This window comes from Adiantum capillus-veneris, chromosome 21 (assembly GCF_014529385.1).
Source record: "Adiantum capillus-veneris isolate H3 chromosome 21, ASM1452938v2, whole genome shotgun sequence".
NCBI lineage: Eukaryota > Viridiplantae > Streptophyta > Polypodiopsida > Polypodiales > Pteridaceae > Adiantum > Adiantum capillus-veneris.
In genome coordinates this window covers 97,403,755-97,427,363 of record NC_140951.1, presented here as the reverse complement: position 1 = coordinate 97,427,363, position 23,609 = coordinate 97,403,755, and the positions used below count along the sequence as shown (strand labels likewise).

At 41.4% G+C, this 23,609-nt stretch overlaps 1 pseudogene; it reads left to right on the top strand.

The window, feature by feature from the left end:
- Positions 1 to 4,603: 4,603 nt before the first annotated feature.
- LOC147431401 (uncharacterized) lies at positions 4,604 to 7,126 on the top strand (annotated as a pseudogene).
- Positions 7,127 to 23,609: the final 16,483 nt, after the last annotated feature.

Genomic DNA, 23,609 nt, shown 5'->3' with positions numbered 1-23,609 from the left:
ATGATAAAGATGGCGGCTACCTACCAAAGAATGTCATTTTGGCTTTTTGTTGCGCAGAAAAGTATCACATAAAATGCACAATTTAACATTTTCATTTTCTCTCTCTAAGCCGATGTGGCACTTCTTACAGGGCCCAAAAGTGAGTCCAACTTTCTCCTAGTGCAACGATGCCAAAGACACATTGTAAGATCAAGCACCTATTTGAATACATAAATTGTAAATATGATATTACCAAATTCAAAATCTTGCCATAGAATACATGAAAACAAGATTCACACTAAAACATCAGTGACCTTACCGCCTCTCTAGTGACAGGATGTTGATATGCCTTGGAGTCACACATAAGTGTCCAAGTACAATGAAGCACAAGCCCACCTCTTGATGCATCTACAAGGAACTCCCCTATGTGCTTAGCTAAGCACATGGTGACCAAGAAGCCCTCGTTGGCCAAATACTCACAAGCAAGACCCATGCAACCTCTTATCAAACCCGATGAGAATGTATTCCACTTGGGAATAGTCATTCCCTCTAAAAAAATAAAATGTCAATAGGACAAGTTACTTTCTCATCACCCTTTAAAATAAAAAAATTTTACTTACCCCACGGGATAGGACCAAGGGAGTCCACCAATAAGCCCATAGGAAAATCTACAAGTATCAATCGAGCTATCTCTTGACATGGCACTCCATCTTTGCTATAAAGATATGTTTTTTGAGTTGTGAAAAACTTGTTGATGCTATTTGAAAGACGTTCCATAGTCATATATTGAAAAAAATACTAAATTTAATGTTTCATGGACGTTGCAACCTAATTAGAGCAAATCTATCAATTTGGGTCACATCAACAAGCGAGCATCACGGAAGTCTGATAGTGAAATCTTGCAACAATTATTTATAGTGGTAACTTTCTAGAAATCTTTACATGCAATCAACTTTAAATTCAAATTCATTTGAGACAATTTACCAACAGAACGAGTCATAGGTCGTCTCTCTCAACTCTCTCGACCTAGAGAGGACTCTGCAACAAAGGATGTAGTAGGTGCTAGAGAGACCTCAACCACATTCATCCGCTTTGGATCACTTGAGGTGCTAGGAGGTTCCATAAGCCCTTTACCTTTCTTGTCCCGAATGCCAACAAAAGGGAATAAGTAGCTCCAGTGGTTGTTTGAGTAGTTTCCACATCATTGGATTGTTTACCTTGGGCAGCTTTTGTGGAATCCTTACTAGCTTCAATGTCCGCACTTCCTTCACTTGCTTGATGGTCCATAGAAGAGGGTGTAGTAAGTGCATCAACTTCTTTACTATTGTGGGTCTCTTGCTTGAATCCTACAAGCATCATTGTTTCTATCATCATATGCATGGATTTAAAATCCTTTTATACATTCATGAATTAATCTTTCAAAAGGTTTTAAGAATTTACTCTCATAAAGATCCTTCTTTTGCTTTGGGATTACACCAATCGGATAATCTAGCCACCAAAGACATAACCGTGCTTCCCATGGTGTCAAATTTTTCTCAAGAAGCGAGGGAGAATACATATAGTACTCTCATCATCGACATCAACCCACTCTCTTGTCAATTCTAGAATCTCACTCAATCTTCCCTCTTCAACACATTGCAAAATCCACCTATAACAATTATCAAAGAACAAAGAAAACTAGAAGTAATGAGAGAAGAAAGTCTCCTTTATTTTTGAACAGAGTCTCCTTTGTTTTAAAGACCATTTTTCAAAAAATAACCATTAAAGCCACCCTATCCTGGGCTTCCACGTGGAATTTAAGGCAAAGCAATGATCAAGAAAATCAAGACACCAAATTTTTTATATATTCTCCTTAATTTTATTAATTCCATGACACAAAATAAACAAACCATCCATAGGAGATTAAGGACGTTGGTACACCAAGAAAGCGTCGATCCGTGGAATACGCAACAACAGGTACATGGAGGCGTGCAGGTTGATGGGAGAGTGATGATGTATTTGATAGGTGCAGATTGGAACAAGTGCGGCTATGGTGTGTATGCCAGATTCGACATTTTGCAGGCCAAGCATGGTTGTGAATCTTTGCTGGAGAAATCGTGCCATTGTGTGTATGAAGGTGTCGCTCGTGCTCGGCAAGTTCAAGATGCAACGGTCGGCCATGAATTGTTGCCATTATAAGGAAGGGTCAATGTAACGAGCTGCAAACGTGATTGGGGTCGGAGAAGAAGTCAACGGGTAGGCCGGACATCAACGACACGTGAATGCTCGCCACATCAAGGTTTTAAAAAAAAAGAACGAGCGGTTTTTTTTTTAGGGCCATGCAAACGAGGGGTGCGGGCTTTGTAGCTTGCATGGGAAAGTCGCCATCTGGAGGTTTGCATGGGGGGCGCCCTCTGAAGAGGAGAGTGAAGAGGAGGAGGAACCGGGACTGCATGAGGAGGCCGACAGGGTTTGATACGGTTGTCAAGGGGCATGCATGAAGGGGTTGTAGAGGGAGCTCGATTGATCTGATGCAGAAGCCGCGAGGGCTATAGCCCATCAAACCAAGGAGTTGGAGGGTGGTGGGTCTGCTACTGTAGGGCAGCACCACATGAGTTTTGAGGAGCCAAGGGGAGTTTGTGAGCCAGTGCTGTAGTGAGTTGAGGAGGGCAGCCAGTTGGTGGCAAGAGAAAGAGAAAGAAGGAAACGGGTTGACGTGCTATGGGTTGGGGTCGCCATCACGGATGGCCGCCAATACATGGACCTGGAAGCCGCCAAGGGCTACCATTGAAAAGGGATGTGGGCAATGCTTCAAAGGGAGAGGATGTCCAGTAAAGGGGCCGCCATGAGGGCTTAGTGATAGGGGCCAGCATGAGAAGGACTACAAGCCGTTGGGCAGCTGAAAAAGAGAGGAGCCGTTTGAAGCTACAAATGGCCAAGTGTTGCACATGATAGAGTTTGTCTGCATTCGTCAAGACGAGCACCAAAAGGGTGGCGATGTGGTGAACAATGAGGGGCTGAATTTCAGAGCCGAAAGTTGCTTGCAAGCTGGAGTCTGCTTGAGTGAGAGCTGGAACATGGTGCACGGCCAAGACGGATAGCTAGGTACCATCAGTTGCATAGGTGCTGGTGGCATGAAAAGCTGGGGGTCGTCACCGGATAAAACACTGCTAATGCATGAGGGAGCACTACTGTTGAGGCTCATGAGAAAGATAGGATTGATGTACAATGCAGGTGGCTCATGCAGTGCTCATTTAGGAGGGTGAAAAGCATCACTATCTGAAGAGAAGGAGAGCCACCATGGTGGCAAATGAAAATTAGGGGTTGTATTGGCCGTTAACGCCATCATTGTACCCGCATATATATGTGTTTTGATACATGATTTTTTCTACGGTTAATGCAATTGCTCGACTCACATCACTTTGCTACTTCGTCTCCTCTTGCACATCTCGTCCGTGGTAGCGATGGCTCCAGACCACACGTATGTGTGTGTGTGCGCAGAGAGAGAGAGAGAGAGAGAGAGAGAGAGAGAGAGAGAGAGAGAGAGAGAGAGAGAGAGAGATTGTCGTTGCAGAGTGGGTGTGGGTTTGTGTGCGGTCGAGGTGTCTGAGGCCTCCTGATGTGAGTGTGTTTACAAGATTTGGTGAGTGTATGCATCAATATGTGGGATAACGGGTGATGTTTTGTTGATGGGCTTGTTGTGCTGCTATTTCTGGGTGAGTGTGTATAGCCGGTGGCACTCGTAGGTAAGTCGGTGCATTGGAGATTGGCAAATAGTGTGTGTTTGTATGTGATTTCGTGTGGTTAGGGGTGCGGGTTAATCCCTGGGCTATAGAGAGGCAAGTTTGGAGTGTGCTGGGTTTGATCCCCCTTTCCATCAGTGGTGCCCCCATGGAGGAGCTACTGATTGCTTCTCGGTGAAGTTGAAGACGGTGTTGCGGTGATACCAGTTTCAAATAGCAAGATGTTTTCAAATAGCAAGTGCTGCTAAGCAAGATGTGGTCGGGTTTTCCGACTTTTACAGGTGTTGAAGATGCAGAAGTGTGGCTGCAGGACTATGGTCTATTTCTGCTGGACAACGGCTTGTCAAGAGAAGAGGGAGTGGCCCAAGATTTCCAGCTCCTGGTTCGTGTAAAAGCAAAGGTATGGTACGAGGGCTTGCAGGCTGAAGAAAAACAGGATTGGAGCACATTGGAAGCGGCATTCCGAAGCTGATATGTGGCCAACATGCAGTGGAGTGAAGTGAAGCAGATGATGGACAACCTAAAGCAAAGCCTTGATGGTGATTTCTAAGCATTCGTGTGGGAGTTCAAGGCCATATGGAGCAAGTTGGTTAAGGTAACTACTGTAGAGAATGCAAATTTTTTGAAGATGACCAAGCTTGTGGATTGCTTGCATGTAAAAGTCCGGGATAAAGTCGAGATAGATGGACCGTGCACGTACGAGGAGGCAGCTAGTAGCCTATGCGCAGAGCAGGACGAAGAAGGTTTTAAAGAAGAAACAGGCAAAGCAGGTTTTGGCGAGTCCATTGGTGCCAAGGCCAATTGCTAGGGAAGAGCTTCAGGTAATTCGACCCTTTGTTGATGCACATGTGGTAGCAGCGGATAGGTGTGATGACAGAGTAGAGACGATACCGTGTGGGCCTATGAGGCCTCGACAACCTGCAGAGAGGAGTCTACCGAGTACCGTCTGATGTGCTTGACCAAGTGACTTCCGAAAAGCAAGCAGTGGAGAAGATAACTGAAGTGCCAAAGCCGGTGAGTTTTGTGGAGAAATCCAAGGTGTATTCGAGCTATAGCAGTGCCTTGGATACGGAAAGCACATGGGAAACGGAGTCTACTTTCTCAAGGTATGAGACATATGATGTTATGCATGTTGATAAGGTGGTCAAAGCGCAACAGATTTGCAGGTGAAGAGACATTTTGTGCGGAACAGGGGGTTGGGCAACCCTCTCTCTTGCCTTGTGATGGTAATGCCATATTGACTGAAGAAGAGTGCTTTGATGAAGTAGACTGGGGGTTCGATGATCCAATGGTTGATGTAGATGAAGAGTTGCAGGTTTTGGTTGCTAAAGCTATGGCGAGAATACAAGGTATGCAAGGCTTTCCGCCTTTTCTAGTGCTGTTTGAAGAGACTACACAAGTGAAGGTATGTCGGTGTTTGCTTTGGAGGATTAGTTATCGCAGGTGGATGCCATGCTGTTGACGGATATGTTGTTGAAGGTTGCTATGCAAGTGCCTCTATGCCAATTGCTACAGGTTATCTTGTTTGAAGACAATCATGCTATGACAAGCTCTCTAGCCGATGGCTGGGAAACAAATGATGTAAAAGGTTTGCAAGATGTACAGGCTTGTTATATGGCTTGTTATATGTGTGAAAAAGGTTCATGTTGAAGGGTTATGCTGTCAAGAGCTACATACATGGATGGATTATAGGTTTACAACTGCAACGCTAGGGTGGTTTGTATCAGTTTTACAGACGGATGGTGATGATCAATGCCATATTTTTGATCCGGGTGGAGTTTACACTATGCTTGGGAGAGCCTATGGCTTTCCATTTGATCCGGGCGGGTGCTACAGCCAGTGAAAGTCTCTCTCTATCTATCTAATGCTTATGTAAATAATATCTACCAGCTCTCTTCGTATGCAATGATATATTATCTAAATAATGCTACGGTTGAGCATCAATGCTTAACGAGGGGGTGGGAAATGATGGTACACCAAGAAAGCGTCGACCCATGGAATAGCCAACAGCAGGTACATGGAGGTGTGCAGGTTGATGGGAGAGTGATGACGCATTTGATAGGTGCAGATTGGAACAAGTGAGACTATGGTGTGTATGCCAGATCCGGCATTTTGCAGGCCAAGCATGGTTGTGAATCTTTGCTGGAGAAATTGTGCCATTGTGTGTATGAAGGTGTTGGTCGTGCTCAAGTTCAAGATGCGACGGCCGACCATGAATTGTTGCCATTACAAGGAAGGGTCAATGTAACGAGCTGCAAACGTGATTGGGGTCAGAGAAGAAGTCGACGGGCAGGGCGGACGTCAACGGCGCGTGAATGCTGGCCACATTGATGTTTTTTTAAAAAAAAGGGGCATGCAAACGAGGGGTGCAGGCTTTGTAGCTTGCATGGGAAAGTCGCCATCTGGAGGTTTGCACGGGGGGCACCATCTGAAGAGCAGAGTGAAGAGGAGGAGGAGCCGAGACTGCATGAGGAGGCTGACAGGGTTTGATAGGGCTATCAAGGGGCGTGGATGAAGGGGTTGTCGAGGGAGCTCGACCGAGTTGGTACAGAAGCCGCGAGGGCTGCAGCCCATCAAACCAAGGAGTTGGAGGGTGGTGGGTCTGTTTTGCAGGGCAGCGCCACAGGAGTTTTGAGGAGCAAAGCGGAGTCTGTGAGCCAGTGCTGTAGTGAGTTGAGGAGGGCAGCCAGTTGGTGGCGAGAGGAAGAGAGAGAAGAAAACGGGCTGACATGCTGTGGGTTGGGGTCGCCATCACGGGTGGCCGCCAGTACATGGAGCTGGAAGCCGCCAAGGGCTACCGTTGAAAAGGGATGTGGGAAATGCTTCAAAGGGAGAGGATGTCCAGTAAAGGGGCCGCCATGAGCTTAGTGATAGGGGCCAGCATGAGAAGGACTACAAGCCGTTGGGCAGCTGAAAAAGAGAGGAGCCGTTTGAAGCTACAAATGGCCAAGTGTTGCACATGATAGAGTTTGTCTGCATTCGTCAAGACGAGCACCAAAAGGGTGGCGATGTGGTGAACAATGAGGGGCTGAATTTCAGAGCCGAAAGTTGCTTGCAAGCTGGAGTCTGCTTGAGTGAGAGCTGGAACATGGTGCACGGCCAAGACGGATAGCTAGGTACCATCAGTTGCATAGGTGCTGGTGGCATGAAAAGCTGGGGGTCGTCACCGGATAAAACACTGCTAATGCATGAGGCAACGCTACTGTTGAGGCTCATGAGCAAGAGAGGATTGATGTACAATGCAGGTGGCTCATGCAGTGCTCATTTAGGAGGGTGAAAAGCATCACTATCTGAAGAGAAGGAGAGCGACCATGGCGGCAAATGAAAATTAGGGGTTGTACTGGCCGTTAATGCCATCATTATACCCGCATATATATGTGTTTTGATACATGATTTTTTCTACGATTTATGCGATTGCTCAACTCACATCACTTTGCTACTTTGTCGTGTATTGTACGTCTCGTCCGTGGTAGCGATGGCTCCGAACCACACGTGTGTGTGCAAAGAGAGAGAGAGAGAGAGAGGGAGAGAGTGATTGTCGTTGCACAGTGGGTGTGGGTTTGTGTGCGGTCGAGGTGTGTGACGTCTCTCGATGTGAGTGTGTTTACAGGATTTGGTGAGTGTATTCATCAATATATGGGATACGGGTGATGTTTTGTTGATGGGCTTGTTGTGCTGAGCTGTTTCTGGGTGAGTGTGTATAGCCGGTGGCATTCATATGCAAGTAGATGCATTGGAGATTGGCAGATAGTGTGTGTTTGTATGTGATTTCCTGTGGTTAGGGGTGCGGGTTAATCCCTGGGTTATAGAGAGACAAGTTTGGAGTGTGTTGGGTTTGATCCCCCTTCCCCTTTCCAACGTTCAAAACTTTCCAATTGGCAACAATACATTTCAAAACTTAGTGTGTAGTAGATGGTGGAGCTCTGTAATCACTAAATCCACCCATCATTTTTCATAAATACTTAGTGTATAGTAGGTGTTTGAGCTCTCTAATCATCCGCTTGCAAGCAGATGATAAATGAGCTCAACAACTCCTATGTTTTATGTAATTTTAATACAATAATTTAAAATAGCCACCAAAACTAACCTCTTTCTTAAAATAACAGTACTCTTCAAGTCACAAGTTCAAGTTACAATTTCCTAGAAGTACTTAATATGTAGAACATGTTTGAGCTCTCTAATCATCCTCTTGCAAGCGGGTGATCAGAGAGCTCCAACAACAACTCTGTGTTTTGTAAATTTAATGCAATAGTTTAAAATAACCATGTTAGCAGCAAGTTAACACGGACATCATTTTTTGGCGTTCTCCTTGTAAAACAATCATTATTTTGATAAATCGGGAATATTGTAACTCCTATCTTCTCTGATAAACCTTGTAATTAATGAGCCGGGGCTACAAGCTTCCAGATTGTATCAGCCAGTCAATTCCCAGCTTTGGTATAACTCCAGATTATTAGTTTTGACCACCCAAAAACCTTGGCTAAGGTATAAAAGCCAATTTTTGTAAGTTTTTAATAAGTTTTTGGATAAGAAATACACAGCGTGAGCTAACGGCGCTCATTTCTCTCCTTCTTGCGCTTCCTACTCCCTCTCTGGTTGTCACATTGCAAATGCGTTTATTGCATTGCAACCGCAGGTAAGAGCTCTACACATTGACGTAAGCCATTCACAGTATTTCGTAGCTTTTGGCATCGCCGACCCGCGGCCTAATTTCATCATAACTAGAAATTTATACTTTTAAATCAAAACTAAGCATAGACGGGGTGTTGGGGAGAATTTCATCTGTGAGTTGCGAATTTCATCATCTGTGAATCATCGCCAATAAACAACTAGATGATTCTGTGAGTTGCGAATTTCATCGCCGATCCGCGGCCTAATTTCATCATTGCTAAGCATTTAGATGCATTCTGGGTCGAAAACGACTAGCTCAAAAATCCATTGCTGTTAAAAATTACGATTTTGGAACTTGACCAAAAGTGGGGTTTGAGACCATACGCATGTGTGCTTAGGTCTTATAAACTTTTCCTAGAAGTTTCGTTACGTTTGGATGTCATTTGATGCTGTAACGGATGTGAATTGTTTGCCGATGAGCGATTGACTTTTGGTGATTTCAGTCACTTGAGTGTAGCTTGAGTTAGATGCAAGTTGTTAGTTGTTTTCCAAGAGGCTGACAACCTCTTGTAGCCTCTATGCACTAGTCGAGTTAGCTTCCTCCCAATATGGTTTGACAAATTAATCGTGTTCTTGCTAATACTGTAATAAGATAGGATGGTGAGGTTAGACATACGTCCCACATTTGCCGCCGCCGTCGGGGATTGAAGAGACCTAAACTAGGGAAAAACATGAGCGTCTTGTGTAGTTGCCCTTACTTCCTCTAGGTTAGCATAGAGTTCAAAACTTTCTTTTAGAAACCGCATAGCTTAAGATTGTTTTCTTTTGCTGTGTAGAGGTAGCTTGGAGGTAATCGTCTTGCCGAGTACCTTTAGGACTGTAGGATTGTACATTTAGATTAGGATTTTGAGAATGATTGGTAGATGAGACAAGTCTTAAGATCAAGACTATGAAAAACAAAAAAGCCACAAGAAAACGAGTATTTATGGACACTTTCCACAACCCCATTGCATGAAAAACTAGTAGTAGGGTAAGTACGATCCGAGGTGGATTTTAGAACATTGCTCACTCCAAATGAATCATCTATGAGTTGTTTATGTAAAGTTGTAGAATTTCAGGTCTACGGCTAGAAATAGCCCTACAAGACTCGAATTCACTTAATCCGATTGGAGAGTAAGCCTAAGAGTTGTCTGAACCAGTGGGTAAGCTCAAAGACACTTCAAGGTAAAAATTTCAAGAAGTTGACCAAAACTCAAATTAGTTACTTTTTCTTGATATTTTATGCCAAATTAAGTTTTGACTTGATCCATAGGCTTAAAATAGCTCATATAAAGATTGTCTTTGAGAAAATTGCAAAAAAGTGTTCATTTCAAACCTCAAATTAATAATCGTGATTATTAACTTTTTGCTCTAAATTAGCCAAGGTTCATACCATTGACTCATTGCATGTGTACAAACAACTTTTGTAAAGGCCCAAGAGAGTTAGATCACTAAACTGGCAAAAAACTAGGTAAAAAACTAAAGTTTGTACTGACTTTTTGAATCATAAATTGGAGAAAAATTTATCCAAACTTGTTGAAAATTGATTCATAGGCTTATGTTAATGTGATAAACATGAGTATATGCTCAGTTGACCCAAAATTTGTAAAAATTTGTCAGAAGTAAATAATCGCGATTATTTACATCTGTCCTATTTTTGAACTTTTTTGACCAAGTTGGCATACCACTAGCTTTACCATGTTGTAATAAGCCCACAAACCAAATTGGGTAAGATTTCGACCACTGGATTGAAAATTGTGACTAAAATTGCAGAGTTAGTATGCGGACAAATAAATGATGACCATTTGACCAAAAATTGTCCAAACTGGATGAAACTTGGCTAGTGACCTTGACTTGAGGTGCTTAAAAGATCTGTGTCAAAGTTGGGACAAAAACTTGCAAAAATTTAGCTAGAGTAAATAATCGCGAGTATATACATCTGCTTCAAAACTTGATGATTTTGCAATTTTGAGTATACCATAAGCACATCAAGTAGATCCCACAAATCAATTTTGGTGAAATTTGGACCACAAAAGTGAGACTTAAGCCAGATTCTCGAAATCAGAGTCTGCGGACACGGAACAATTGGTAAACTTGATCAAATTTTGTCCAAACTTATTGAAACTTGTCCAAGAGCCTTAACAAGTTGTATAATTGCCAAACCAATCCAGAAAGTGCCAAAACTTGACAAAAATAAATAATCGCGATTATTTACTTTTGCTATCCAGAGACTTCAATTTTGAATTTTGGGCTTATACAATGTTAGAACAACATAATATAAAGCCAGAGAACAATTTTAGGTTCAATTGGATCAAAATTGGTACAGATACACTCAGTTTACAAGTTGTAGATTAGACCTTTGATTTTGATAAAGCTGAATCTGAAAGTCAAATTTTGACTTCCATAGCACGATTTGAAGTGATACACAGAGACCAACCACGAGAGTTCTCAAGAGCTCTATTTTCTTTATAGAAGAATAGCTAACTTGATTAATTTTGTACAGGAACCAAGTTGCGGACGAGGAATTAGTAGCTTGACAGAAAGTTGCAATTGAATCGAGTGAAAATTGACAACAAGTCAATCCAAAGGTGAGTACTCTATCTAGGGCTTCATAAGTTTATATGAACCTTAAATCTGGTCGTGTACTAGGAAATCAGGGCATACTCGGAGAAACCTCCAGTAGAGTATCTACCAAAGAAAGAGTGAATCAAGGCAATTCCTTGCACACAATTCCTGAAGAAGTCTCATAAACTTTTTCAGAATCAACACCCGAAATATCTTCTTACTCGACTCACTCGGAAACCAGAACGACAATGCGCTATAAGCATATACTCTCTTTTTACAAGACTAACCATCTTGGAGCCCAGGTTTACTTGGACCCTAACGAGGAGTATGCTATTTGCATTGATGACCATGGTATTGAGTTCGAAGAAGAGGTTAGGGCAAACAAACAAGGAAAAATGTACATGGATCGAAACGGAACTCAATATGTAAAAGTCAAAAATCTTGATGTGGTAGACAAATGGGGGTTAGAAGTAAACACTATAATCCCAGATATGTCAGCAAAAGAAGAACCACCAACTTTGGAATTCGAGGGATACGATCAAGTAAACTTGAAGTCTTTGAAACGGCTTAGTACGAATAATACTAAGATCGAGTCTATTGTTGGGAAGATAGAAACATAAAAGGTCTTTGGTGGACTTCTCATGCCAGACCAGGACAATTAATGGCCATGAAGATTATCTATATCTTCAAGATCAAAGATAAGGGATCTGTAGATCTACCAACTTACTTGTTTAGGGATTGTTATAACAACAACTTCATTATGATGACTCCTGAGGAGGTAGAACAAACCAAATACCAGGGGTATTCCATATGGGATTGGATCTTGGGTCAAGGACCAGAAACCACTCCAAGGGATGAACACTATGAGAGATCATTTGAGAGTAATGTGAAGAAACCAGAAACCACCTCATCACGTAGAAAACCTGGGTGACACTAAGGCCACTCCAGGGCTACATGGAGTCACTATTTCCAACAGACTGGTTTGAAGGACTTGGAATAGGACCAACTCCCAGAAGACGTGGAGTTGAACCAAATAGACGTGTCAGACCAGCTGATGTTCAAAAACGGGTCAGAAAATACAGTGGATCAGGGGATCCATATGACCACTTAGCAAGCTTTAAACAAGTGCTAAGAGCAGAGCATATATTCGATTTCCATACTCAATTGGAGGGGTTTGGAATGACATTAGAAGGAAAAGCTTTGACATGGTTCCAAAACATTCCACTAAGTCAATCATGGACTTGAACACATTGGCTCAAGGATTTGTAGCTGCTTGTTCCAAAAAGGAGATTAAACATAATACGGTAGCTCAAATCTACAGCTTTAAATAGAAACATGGTGAGTTTGTTAGGGATTGTGCAACTCGAATGAAGCAATACATTGCCAGATGCCCAGAGATGGAGATACCTGCAAAAGAATGACTTGTATCTTTGGTTCTGGAGGGACTACTAAACAAAGAACTTCATGCTATACTCTATAGTAAAAAGCATACAACCCTAGAAGCGTGTGTGTCTGATGCGATTGACCTAGGAGACAATTGCGATATCTTCAATGAAGAAGATGTCCCTAAGGATAACCAAAGTGAGAAAACAGCATCCAAAAAACCAGCACAAGTGGGAACGGCTGCTGGGGCACCACTCTTAGCCATAGAAGATATGCTAAAGAGGATGAACGGCAGGATGGACAATATGCAAAAAGCACCTATGAGAGGACCATGACAAGGGATACCTCCACAGGTACAACCAATTAGGCCACAAAAATGGTATGCAATCGAGGATAAATGGACCAAACATGAAACCCACGAGTGCTACTTCAGACCAAAGTATGATGGAAATGTTCAGTACGTGCCCATGAGGCCCCAAGGACAACCCATGTACAGATATCAACCTAATATATATGGCCCAAGCTCAAAGATCTCCAATGGGTATGAAAAGACCTCAACCTGTGTTGGGACAACAACCTCCGTATCCAGGACATAATGCAGTGTCTGTAAAGTACATGTACTCGAAAGGAGTCATGGATGAACAAGCATTAGTACCTGTTACACCCTATGCAGAGCCTAGTCCATCTACAGTAATGGTAGAAGGAGATTGGTATAGTCCACATCCACCACCAATGGAAGAAACCATGACTTATGCTCCACCAGGGCTCGCACCAATGTATTATGCTCCACCAGATCTCGCACCAATGTATTATGTAGCTAATCAAGGTGTCAGACCTGACATGGGAAGACCCATGATGAAGCCTAGAATAGGAAACTGTCATAACTGTGGTGCTGATGACCATTGGAAGAACGAATGTCCAGAGCCTGACAAAAACCTTAAACCAATTGAAGCTTATTGCATACAATGTTGCAAAAAGGGAGGATACTTTTCGAAAGATTGTCCTAAGAATCCTTTGAACAAGGGAAAAACTGTCGTAAACGTAGTCCAAGTGATGGCTAGTAGCTCATCAGAGAGTGAACCGATTGTTCCAATCAAGTTAATCACTAGAGCCTAGACAAAGAAAAAGAAACACAACTTCTATGATGATTCGGAGAACATGAAAGTTTCTTCTCAAAGAATCAAAAGGAGCAGAAGCAAAAGATATGAGATGAGAAAACAGAAACAACGGGTTGAAAACGAAGAGAAAGCAAAAATGCTACCCCAGGACAAGTTGAAAGAAACTGGCAGTGAATTCAAGGAAACAACCGTGAAATCTGGAGGATCCATTTTGGTTGATATAATTTTTGAGCCTATTAATGCTGCCTTGGAAGCCTACCAAGCAGGACTTAAAGCAGACCAAAACATCGAAAACAAATGGAAAAACTATCCATCCAGACATGAAAGCAACAAAGATGGAGGCTTATCAAAACTTGGTAAGAATCACATAAGAAATGCTGGATAAACAAAAACCCAAGCTTGAAAGTATTGAAAAACCTGAAGATCTTGTGGTAGAAAAAATGAAAGCAAAATCCGATGTGGTGGCAGAACCTCACCTTGAAACAAATGAACCAGAGCTTATGGTGTCGGATAGCGAAGATGCCTTAGACGGAATTCCATTCATAGAGGAAGATTGGCCAGGACACTTATGAAAAAAGGTGAGAGAGATCAATGATGGGAGCCTAACTTTAAAGTCAGCTCCTATAGAGGAAGTCTGGTTGGATAACCTACCATCTGATATGAACATGGATTTACAATCCTTGTACGGGGATTGCGGATCGGAAGCTTCAAGAATATCTAAACCATTGACATTAAAAACATTACCTTCTTAGTTGGGAGATAACGAAGATGAATCCATCGTTTGCAAGACCACTCAAGTAAAACGAGCCAAACAGACCCTAGAAGTAGACAACATTCATTCAATCATGTCTACACCCATCCAATGCACTCTTACTTTGGGAGAACTGTTGAAACTCAGACCATACTTGTGGAACGCTGTTTACAGAAAACCCTAGTGAAGGTGGGGATAATGGGGTTAATCTCTAAGAATTTGGAAAATTTGAAAAATGAAATGGAAAACAAAGAGATTCGATCAGTTCCTATGAACAAGGTCGGAGAATATTATGAAGGGGAAGAAGGAAACACCAACCTCCCAGTGAAATATAATGACATTGAAACCATGGCAATACTAGATAGTGGCTGGGGATAGCCAGCCATTAGACAAACGCGAATGAAATTGCAGTTGGCTGATGGACACATTGAGAGACCACTAGGGCTACTTGAAAAAGTGATAGTCAATTCTTGTGGAATTGAATATCAACACACTTTTGCCACAGTAGACTTTGGAAAAAAACTCAACTATGAAATCATATTAGGAAGACCTTTCATGCAACAGGTACAGCTTATCCAAGATTGGGGAAACAACTATCTGTACTTGAAGCAGGTGGGATCTATAACAAGAGTCAATCTAAAAGATCAAACTTATAGAGATGTCTTGAAAACACCCATACAAGAGTTTGGTTCAGTCTCTTCGCCTGAAACTAAGCTCCCATCCTGGTTAAACAAAGACACTCCTATTTGGATGTGCGGAGCTTCAGAAAATGGAATCTTAAGACGAGGGGAATGTATCCTAGAAAGGGACTGTACAGATGAAGCCTACATACCTGAACCCTTTCCAGATCATTTATTTGAACCATTCGAGTGGACTCAAATTTTAGCGACAATGGATGTATGTGTTAATACGTCTATGCCTACTCAATTTTGCAATGAGGATGGCTACAATATAATTCCCATCCAAATGATGTCAGTCCTCAACATTGAAAACAAAGGTGAGGAAACCAAGGACTTGATGAAAGCTCAACAAGTCTTTTTTTATCTCTATTACGATGCAACTAATGAGTTAGATGCCACTCATGTCCAAAGTCGACAGAAAAAGAAATATCAAGAGTTGAAACAATCTCTAAAGGAGATATACACAACCAAAATGGAAACCACGGAAGAGGATGGTAAGGATTTAATGCATGTTCCATCCCATTGCAAAATGTATACTCTCCAAGATCGAAAAATCATAATTGAACAACCTGTTAGGGAACTACGGAAACAAGGTGAATCTTACGAAGGGCCTAAAAACTCTAAAAGGGTAGACTTGGCTGAACCAGGAGAAGAGCTTAGACCTGCTTACATTGCAAATGACCTAACAGAAGAAGAAGAAAAGCTTTTGCTGATCTTAAAGGAATACCGGGATATCTTCGCTTGGTCTTACAAGGATCTCAAGGGTGTTGATCCAAAAATATATCAACATACTATACCCATGAGAGATGATACAAAACCAAGTAGACAGAGACCATAAACATATAATGAAACATTTGCCAGGAAGATCAAAGAAGAGATTGAAAAACTAAAGGAAGCTGAATTCATTTATGAAATTGAACACAGAGATTGGGTGTCTCCAATTGTGGTAGTGCCTAAGAAGAATGGGAAATTACGAGTGTATTAATCTCAAAAAGGTGAATGCAACTACCATTAGAGACAACTTTCCTCTTCCGATAACTGAGCATGTTTTAGAACGAGTAACAAGAAAAGAAGCTTACAGCTTCTTAGATGGCTTTTTGGGATACAATCAACTTTTGGTTGACCCAAAAGATCAACATAAAACTGCTTTTGCAACAGAATGGGGTATATTTGCCTATTTGGTTATGCCGTTTGGGTTAACTAATGCTCTAGCCACATTTCAGAGATTGATGAGCCATGCTTTCAAAGAGCATCTTTGAAAATTCTTAGAAGTATACATGGATGATCTATGTGTACATTCATCAATCCGAGCTGATCATTTTGAACACCTCAAAAAGGTATTTAAGAAATGTAGACTTTATAAGATTTGCTTAAATCCTGAAAAGTGCACATTCATGGGAAGATATAGGAAAATTCTTGGACATATAGTGTCTAAAAATGGCATAGCTACTGATATTGAAAATATTCATGTCATTGCTGATTTGCCTAGACCAACAACAGTCAAGGGGTACAAGCCTTCATGGGACATTGTGGATATTATCGACGGTTCATCTACATGTATGCTATAATTGCAAAACCCATGTATAGCTTGATTACGCACTTTGAATGGACCGAGGTATGTGAAGAATCCTTCATGAAGCTTAAGCAAGCTCTCACTTCAGCTCCAATATTGAAAGCACCAGATTGGGATAAGGTATTCCATGTACATGTAGATGCTTCAAACTTTACTATTGGTTGTATACTAGCCCAACTAGGAGATGGGAAAATTGACTTTCTTATTTCTTATGCTAGCCGACAATTGAACATGTCAGAAAAGAATTACATCACCATCGAAAGAGAAGGACTAGGAATGATATATGCCATTCAAAAGTATAGACATTACCTATTAGCCAACAAGTTTGTGTTCTTTGTGGACCACCAAGCTTTGTTGTATTTGGTCAACAAGCCATGCAGCACAGGGAGGATAGTGAGATGGTTCATTATTCTTCTAAAATATGATTTCACTGCGGTTGTAAAAAAAAGCACTACGCATCAACGAGCAGATCATTTGTCAAGGATTGTTTCAAGGGAATTACCTAAATAGGTAGACGATGATTTACCAGATGCCTATTTGTTCTCCGTGGAAATGATACCTAGATGGTCGGAAAACATTGTGTCATTGATGACAATAGCTCAAGTAGATTCACAAATACTACTTTCAATCACAATTGATTTAATCGAGTAATCGGCTATGTATCAGTTACTAGTTGGAAGGCTATATAAAATAAATCGGGACGGGATATTGCTTTTATGCATTAACCCTGAAGAAAAGTAACAATACCTAAGTCAAGCACATGTTACCATAGTAGGACTTCACTTTGCGGAAGACCAAACTATGGAACAAATCTTGAGACTTGGAGTATTTTGGCCGACTATGAGGAGAGATGTTAGATCTTTTGTAAAAGATTGTCCTCAATGTCAAAAACAACCACCCATTCCTCATGTAACATTGTTTCAAATGTCACCTGTTCCTAAGTGGAGTAATTATCTAGTTACTTACTTATCGAGCCGAACATTTCCTGATATGAGTAAACGCTGTCAAAGAGCAATTGAAACTGAAGCAAGAGATTATGCTCTTATTGGGAACCAATTTTATCGGAGAGGTAAAGATCAACATTTGCGTCTTTGTGCAAATGAAAACGAGTACATCCCAATTATAGAACAAGCACATGCTGGATTAGCTGGAGGTCACTTTTCTAGTGAGACCACCGCAAGAGCAATCTTGATGGTAGGCATATGGTGGCCAACACTTTTTGCAGATGCCAAAGAATACGTTCGAAGGTGTGATGCATGCCAACGAGCAAAAATGCCAGCACGAGTAGACAACATGCCCTTAAGACCAATGATGGGGGCTAGAGACTTCGCAAAATGGGGTATAGATTTTGCTGGACTGATACAGCCACTTGCTTATAGAATCCAAGCTCAATATATCAATGTAGCTACAGACTATTTGACCAAGTGGGCCAAGGCTAAAGCGACTCAAAAGAATGATGCCAGAACCACTGCTGCATTCTTTTATGAGTATGTATTCACGAGATATGGACTGCCAATAGAGATTGTCAGTGATCAGGGAACTCATTTCCTCAATGAGGTAATAGAGTATTTGCTTAATGAGTTTATGGTCATCCATAACAAATCAGCTCCCTATCACCCACAAGCCAACGGACAAGCTGAGCATACGAATAAAATTCTTAGCTCGATACTGACCAAAGTGGTTAGTTCAGGAAGGACAGACTGGGAAATGAATCTCCATGCTGCTCTATGGGCTTATCGAGTTTCATTCAAAACAGCTCTAAATGATACGCCCTTTAACCTTGTTTATGGTCTTGATGCCATATTGCCAATAGAGTTTCTATTGCCGACATTAAGAGTAGCATAGAATCTTGAGTGGACTGGACATGAATTGTCAAAAAGACTTAAAGATTTGGAAAAGCTAGACGAGCAAAGGCTAACTGCTGTAGCTCATATCTATGCACAAAAGCAGAAACAAAATAGTTTTTTGCTTCCCACTTAATCACAAAAAATTTTAAGAAAGGGGAGTTAGTTCTAGTCTATTCCCTTAAGCAACACATTCCCAAGTTTAAGAAAAAGGAAAACGGACCGTTTATCATTGAAGATGTATCTCCAAGTGGAGCAATAAAATTGTCCACCCTAGATGGTGAACCAATGGCTAATTGGATTAGTGGATGTCATTTAAAGAAATACAATTTGCCATTAACCAATGAATTGCTAGAGAGAATGCATGCAGCCAAACAAAGGAAGATCAAGCGACAACAGGCTATTGATGAAGCCCAAGAGGAAGCTAAACTTCGGGTACTCAAGCGTAAAGTAGCTCTCAAGAACCAACAGATACCGATTCCCATCAACAGTTTTAAATAGATGATCGACAATGGGAATTACCTAAAGACGCAGTTTCAACAGATGACGATTGGTTAGATGGAATGGATATGCGCATCAAAGTACAGCTCAACATTCATAGCACCAATGCTTTGGTTGACATATGAGCTAGAGTGAATGCGGTTAGTTATTCCACATACAAGAAGGCAACAAGTCAAGCATTGACAATAGGAATAGCGACAATCAAAAGATGCAACAAGAATCCAACTCCAACATTGGGAGTAGTCAACTTGAACGTGGTAGTACATGGATGTTCATGTCCTCATCAATTTGTATGTTTGCCAGATGAACACATGAATGAGATGATGATTCTTGGAATTCCCTGGATGCGTACATACAAAGCAGTACCAAATTGGGATACGAATCAACTAAAGATATCACTTAAAGGTGGGCAACTCATTGTTCCAATTGCACCAAGCAAGGAGGAATGGAAAAGAAGCAATCAGCAGACCAATCCATGAAGCCAATCTTCTCCATCCCCTCGACAATCAAATGCTACAGGTAGCATGCAAGGAGTCAGGCAGATTTGGGTACCAAAAGCACAGCTTAAGGATTAACTAATTCAGATCTGGGTGCCTAAAACTTCGCCGAAGAAACAAAAGAAGGTTCCATGGATTCGAACACAAAATCGAGTATCTTCGAGCAAGGAACCTAACATGAAAAGGGTTTGGAAGAAAAAGGAGCACTTATCTTCTCCACAAACCGTGGAACCAATCAAGCAGTGGCGAGTTAAGTCTCAACAGAATCCACCACACCATGCAACACCAAGCCGACCGAATTACCAATGGAGAGAAAAAGCTTGACAACAGTCTAAAGTGCTACCAACAACTCAAGCAATCAGCGTGCTAAAACACCCTGATCATACAATCAAACAGAGAGCACAAAAGCTACAAGATTTTCTCTTTGGAAGACATCAACAGCAAACCTCAACATCGGAAACCCTTGAGTTAATTACTCAAGACCCAACTCTTGCACAACATATTGGTTTGAATTTCATTGATCTTCATATCATGGTAGAGCAAATCACGGCTATGCATAGACATAATTGTTCAACCCATGCAGGCAGTCATCCCGGAGTACGCCACCTAGGAGGGGGTGGAAGGACACTAAGTACTAAGCAATTAAGGGCAATGTTTGAAGAGGGAGGAAAAAGTTCCATGTTATTGTGTGATTTTTACAAAATTACCTAATAATGTCCTTATAATTCATCATCAAGGGAAAATTCACTGATAATATCTTCCCGATGAGTGTAAATAGTGTATATACTATTAGAAAATCATAAAAAATAGTCATTTTTAAGGTATTTTTAATCATTTTTATTGATAGGGAGGCTTAAAAATGAAGAAATCCAACAAAAAACAATAAAGCTGTGTATTTCAAGAAATTTTCTTAATTATTGGATTTTTACTTTACCTTTTTAGAGCATTTGGCTATTTTGTTTGATTTTTTCAAATAAACAGGTCAAAATTAATAATAAATAGCAGGGAAGCTTAGATGGAAAAATGGAAGACACGATGATGATCAGAAAGACAAGGCGGACAAGCACAAAAATTTTCAATGAAATCAGAAGATGGAAGTGGGAGGCCTAAATTAGGCGGCCATGCCTACGTTTGCAAAATTCTTGCAGAATGAGCCACAGGAATCCAATCAGAGAAATTTTTGAGTCTAACATAGATTTCACAGCTTAGTAGGACTAACGGGGGAATATGAAGAAATTTGGTTCGTGAAGTCCAAGTATAGGTATCCATGGTAGGCTAAAACCACCTCATTTCCACTTGGAGCCTTTGCAGAGAGAGATTTCGGCCTATTTTGCGCGACATTTCCGGAGCCCACAGTTGACCATTTTCAGTGCCGGCTCACACGAGACATGAGAGGTAAGTTATTTACTCGATAATGATCCATTTTGTACGGCCGGTAGTGAGTCTAAAGCCTTAGAAAAAACCCTAGAAATTGAGCAGTGCACGAAGACCTACGACCTAAAACTGACCATAGCGGCATGTCAGCTTGACCAAATCGGATGGGATTTGAACCATAGCATGCCCTAACATAATAGAACCTTTCTATACCATCAGATGACCATTCGACTGGGGTCAAGGGGGTCCCTAGTAGAAAAGTTAGGTTTTTGGAAAATGCCAGAATTCCTACCTGACTCCATAGATGGCTTGCTAATGAGGTTCATATACAATGTATATGATTGGTTTGGTGAAATCCATCAAGTAAGGCCCTCGAAAAGCAGAAAACGGCTCGAAGATTACATAGCGTCAAATTTGACATACGAGGCCAAACTGACTCCAAATGAGCCAGAATTGGATAGGTAGGTTCATGACTATGTTACGGACAAGTCCAAAGCCTCAAAGTTGACCGACCAACCCAACAGACAGAGAAATCACAAAAAGTGGTGAATTCAGAGTCGACAGAGCACAAAGTGATGCCGGCATGACCAAACTTGACCAAATTCAATTTAGGACTTGTAGGTGTATGAAACATGTCTATGTCAAAATTTGTGGGTATTGCAAAGTTTTTGTCACTGAAATTAATAATCGTGATTATTTACTTTTGCATCAGTTTTTCTTGGAAATTGTCAAATCACCTCACCTATCATGTGTACACACCTATTACATGCCAAAAATCAAGTATGAGCCAAAATGACCACCCATTACTTGCAAAATTGCCAAAAAACATAAAGAAGTCTTTGCAAGCCAAAATTTGGGTTATGAACAACTTTTCTTGATCCAAATCAGCTCATATCTCATACCCAAGGTATATACCATGCTTAGAACCAATTTGTACAAAAAACTGTCAATTTTGGAAGAAAAGTTAATAATCACGATTATTTACTTTTTGGTCAAAATTGGGGAATTTTGATATTTGGCCATCATACATCCAAAGTACAGGTTGTGATAAGCCCACTAGCCAACTTTGAATCAATTTGAAGTTCAAAATCTCAAATTTCCTTTATATCTATTGTTTTAGAGACCTAAAGCCAAAATCTGGTACCATTTTCATCCTGTGCATCCAAATGAGCCCATATTTTCCTCAGAGCATGTATTTGGCATATACTTCAAGCCTTAAAGCCAAGTTTGCAAAAAGTTGAAAATTTTCCTCAGCTGTAAATAATCGAGATTATTTACTTTGGTTGCATATTTTTATTTTGACCATACAGTTTTGTTCCTTGCATGATTTTATGTATCTTTGCTTGTTCAAAAATTGATTTGAAGCAATTTGGACCAGATTATCAGCATTTCAGTCTAAAAGGACATTCCAGAGAAAAATCCAAAAAATCTGCTAACTTTGCACTCTATTCACTGAACAGGAGCAATGCAAGCAGCGGAGAAGGACAAGAAGAAGCTAAACCAAAAAGAGAAACTACAAGAACTGCCTGCGTATCAATTGGACCCCGAGTCAGTCAAAGCCGCAAAAGTATCCTACCTTTCTAAAGAACAGCTGGAAGAACACCACACTACAGTCTTCACTGACAGGTTCAAAAGTGAAGAAGGGCATCAAGTGGAGTTGCAACTCTTGCCTAAAGAGGTATATGATGTAGCTGCCAAGCTAGAAACCAAAGAGGCTAACCGCAGGTTAGGGATCAGGCATTTCTATGAGCAAGAGCCTTGTGGAGTGGACTTTCAGAAGGCTTACGAGCTTCTATCCACCATCAAAGAGGACGGAACCGCATAAATATCTGACACCCAAGGGAACAAGATCGAGGTAGTAATCACCAAAGAGATAGTGGCACAGGCGCTCAGATTGCCCACTGAAGGAATGACCATGTGAGCAAGAGACAAGAAAACCACGGACACATTTACCAAGGAGACAACCGCGGCTACATTCGTCGATCTCATCCAAAAATAGGTGGAAGAGCCAGACCGTCTATACATCAACACTTTCATTTTCTGGCAAAAAGGCCACCAAGGTACACTACACCAAATCACGCTGTGGCCATCACCTTCACTCAGGTTCTTAAGTCAACAACAAGGCTTGACAACCTTGAAGGGCACCAAGAAGGAGGGTAAAATAACATACTTGGGTGTGCCAGAAGTGTTGACAAGAATAGCCTATCAAGCCATCGGCATGGCCGACAACCTACCGTCTGCCCCTGATCAGAATACATGGATCTTGGCAGCACAACCCTCTCCACGAGCTACAAGATCAGGTAAAATATCTTTTAAATCAGGTGATGAATAAGATGACAGATCACCAGAGCGGCACAACAACGATATCTCTGACAACAAAGAAAAGAGAGCTAGGAGGGAAGAGATGAAGAGGAAAGTTGTGGCTGCCCACCAAGAGGAGCCATCTAAAAAACAAGCACGTTTTGAAAGCGCAATAGGCAAGCACAAGGAAAGAACCCAGAAAAGTGGATACCCACAAGACTGAAAGGACCTCGAACAAAGCATCATACAAGAAAAGAGGCAGACAATCCAATAGATTATTTAGAAAGAATGTACCAAGAGATCGAAGCCCAAAGCTGAAAGATGCAAAAGAAGCGGTAGAGAAAGCTAAGGAAACGGCTACACAAGAGCAAAGCCAGGAATCTCCCGACCCACCTCACTGCCTCCGGAACAATAGGACCATGCCATGCCTAACCCACCACCATCACCACCAGGCAGAGGTACCAATGAAGAAGCAGAGACTGAAAAAGAGAAAGATTCTGAGTTCATCCAATGAACAAAATCTACACAAAAAGCTAACCACACCAACGGACATGAGGAAAAAGAAACCGAGCCAGAACTGGAGCAGGGATCAGAAGAAACTCAAAAGCGGGTGAAAGAAACTGATAAGGAAGTAGATATAGAAAAAGAGCATACCACTACACATGAGACGG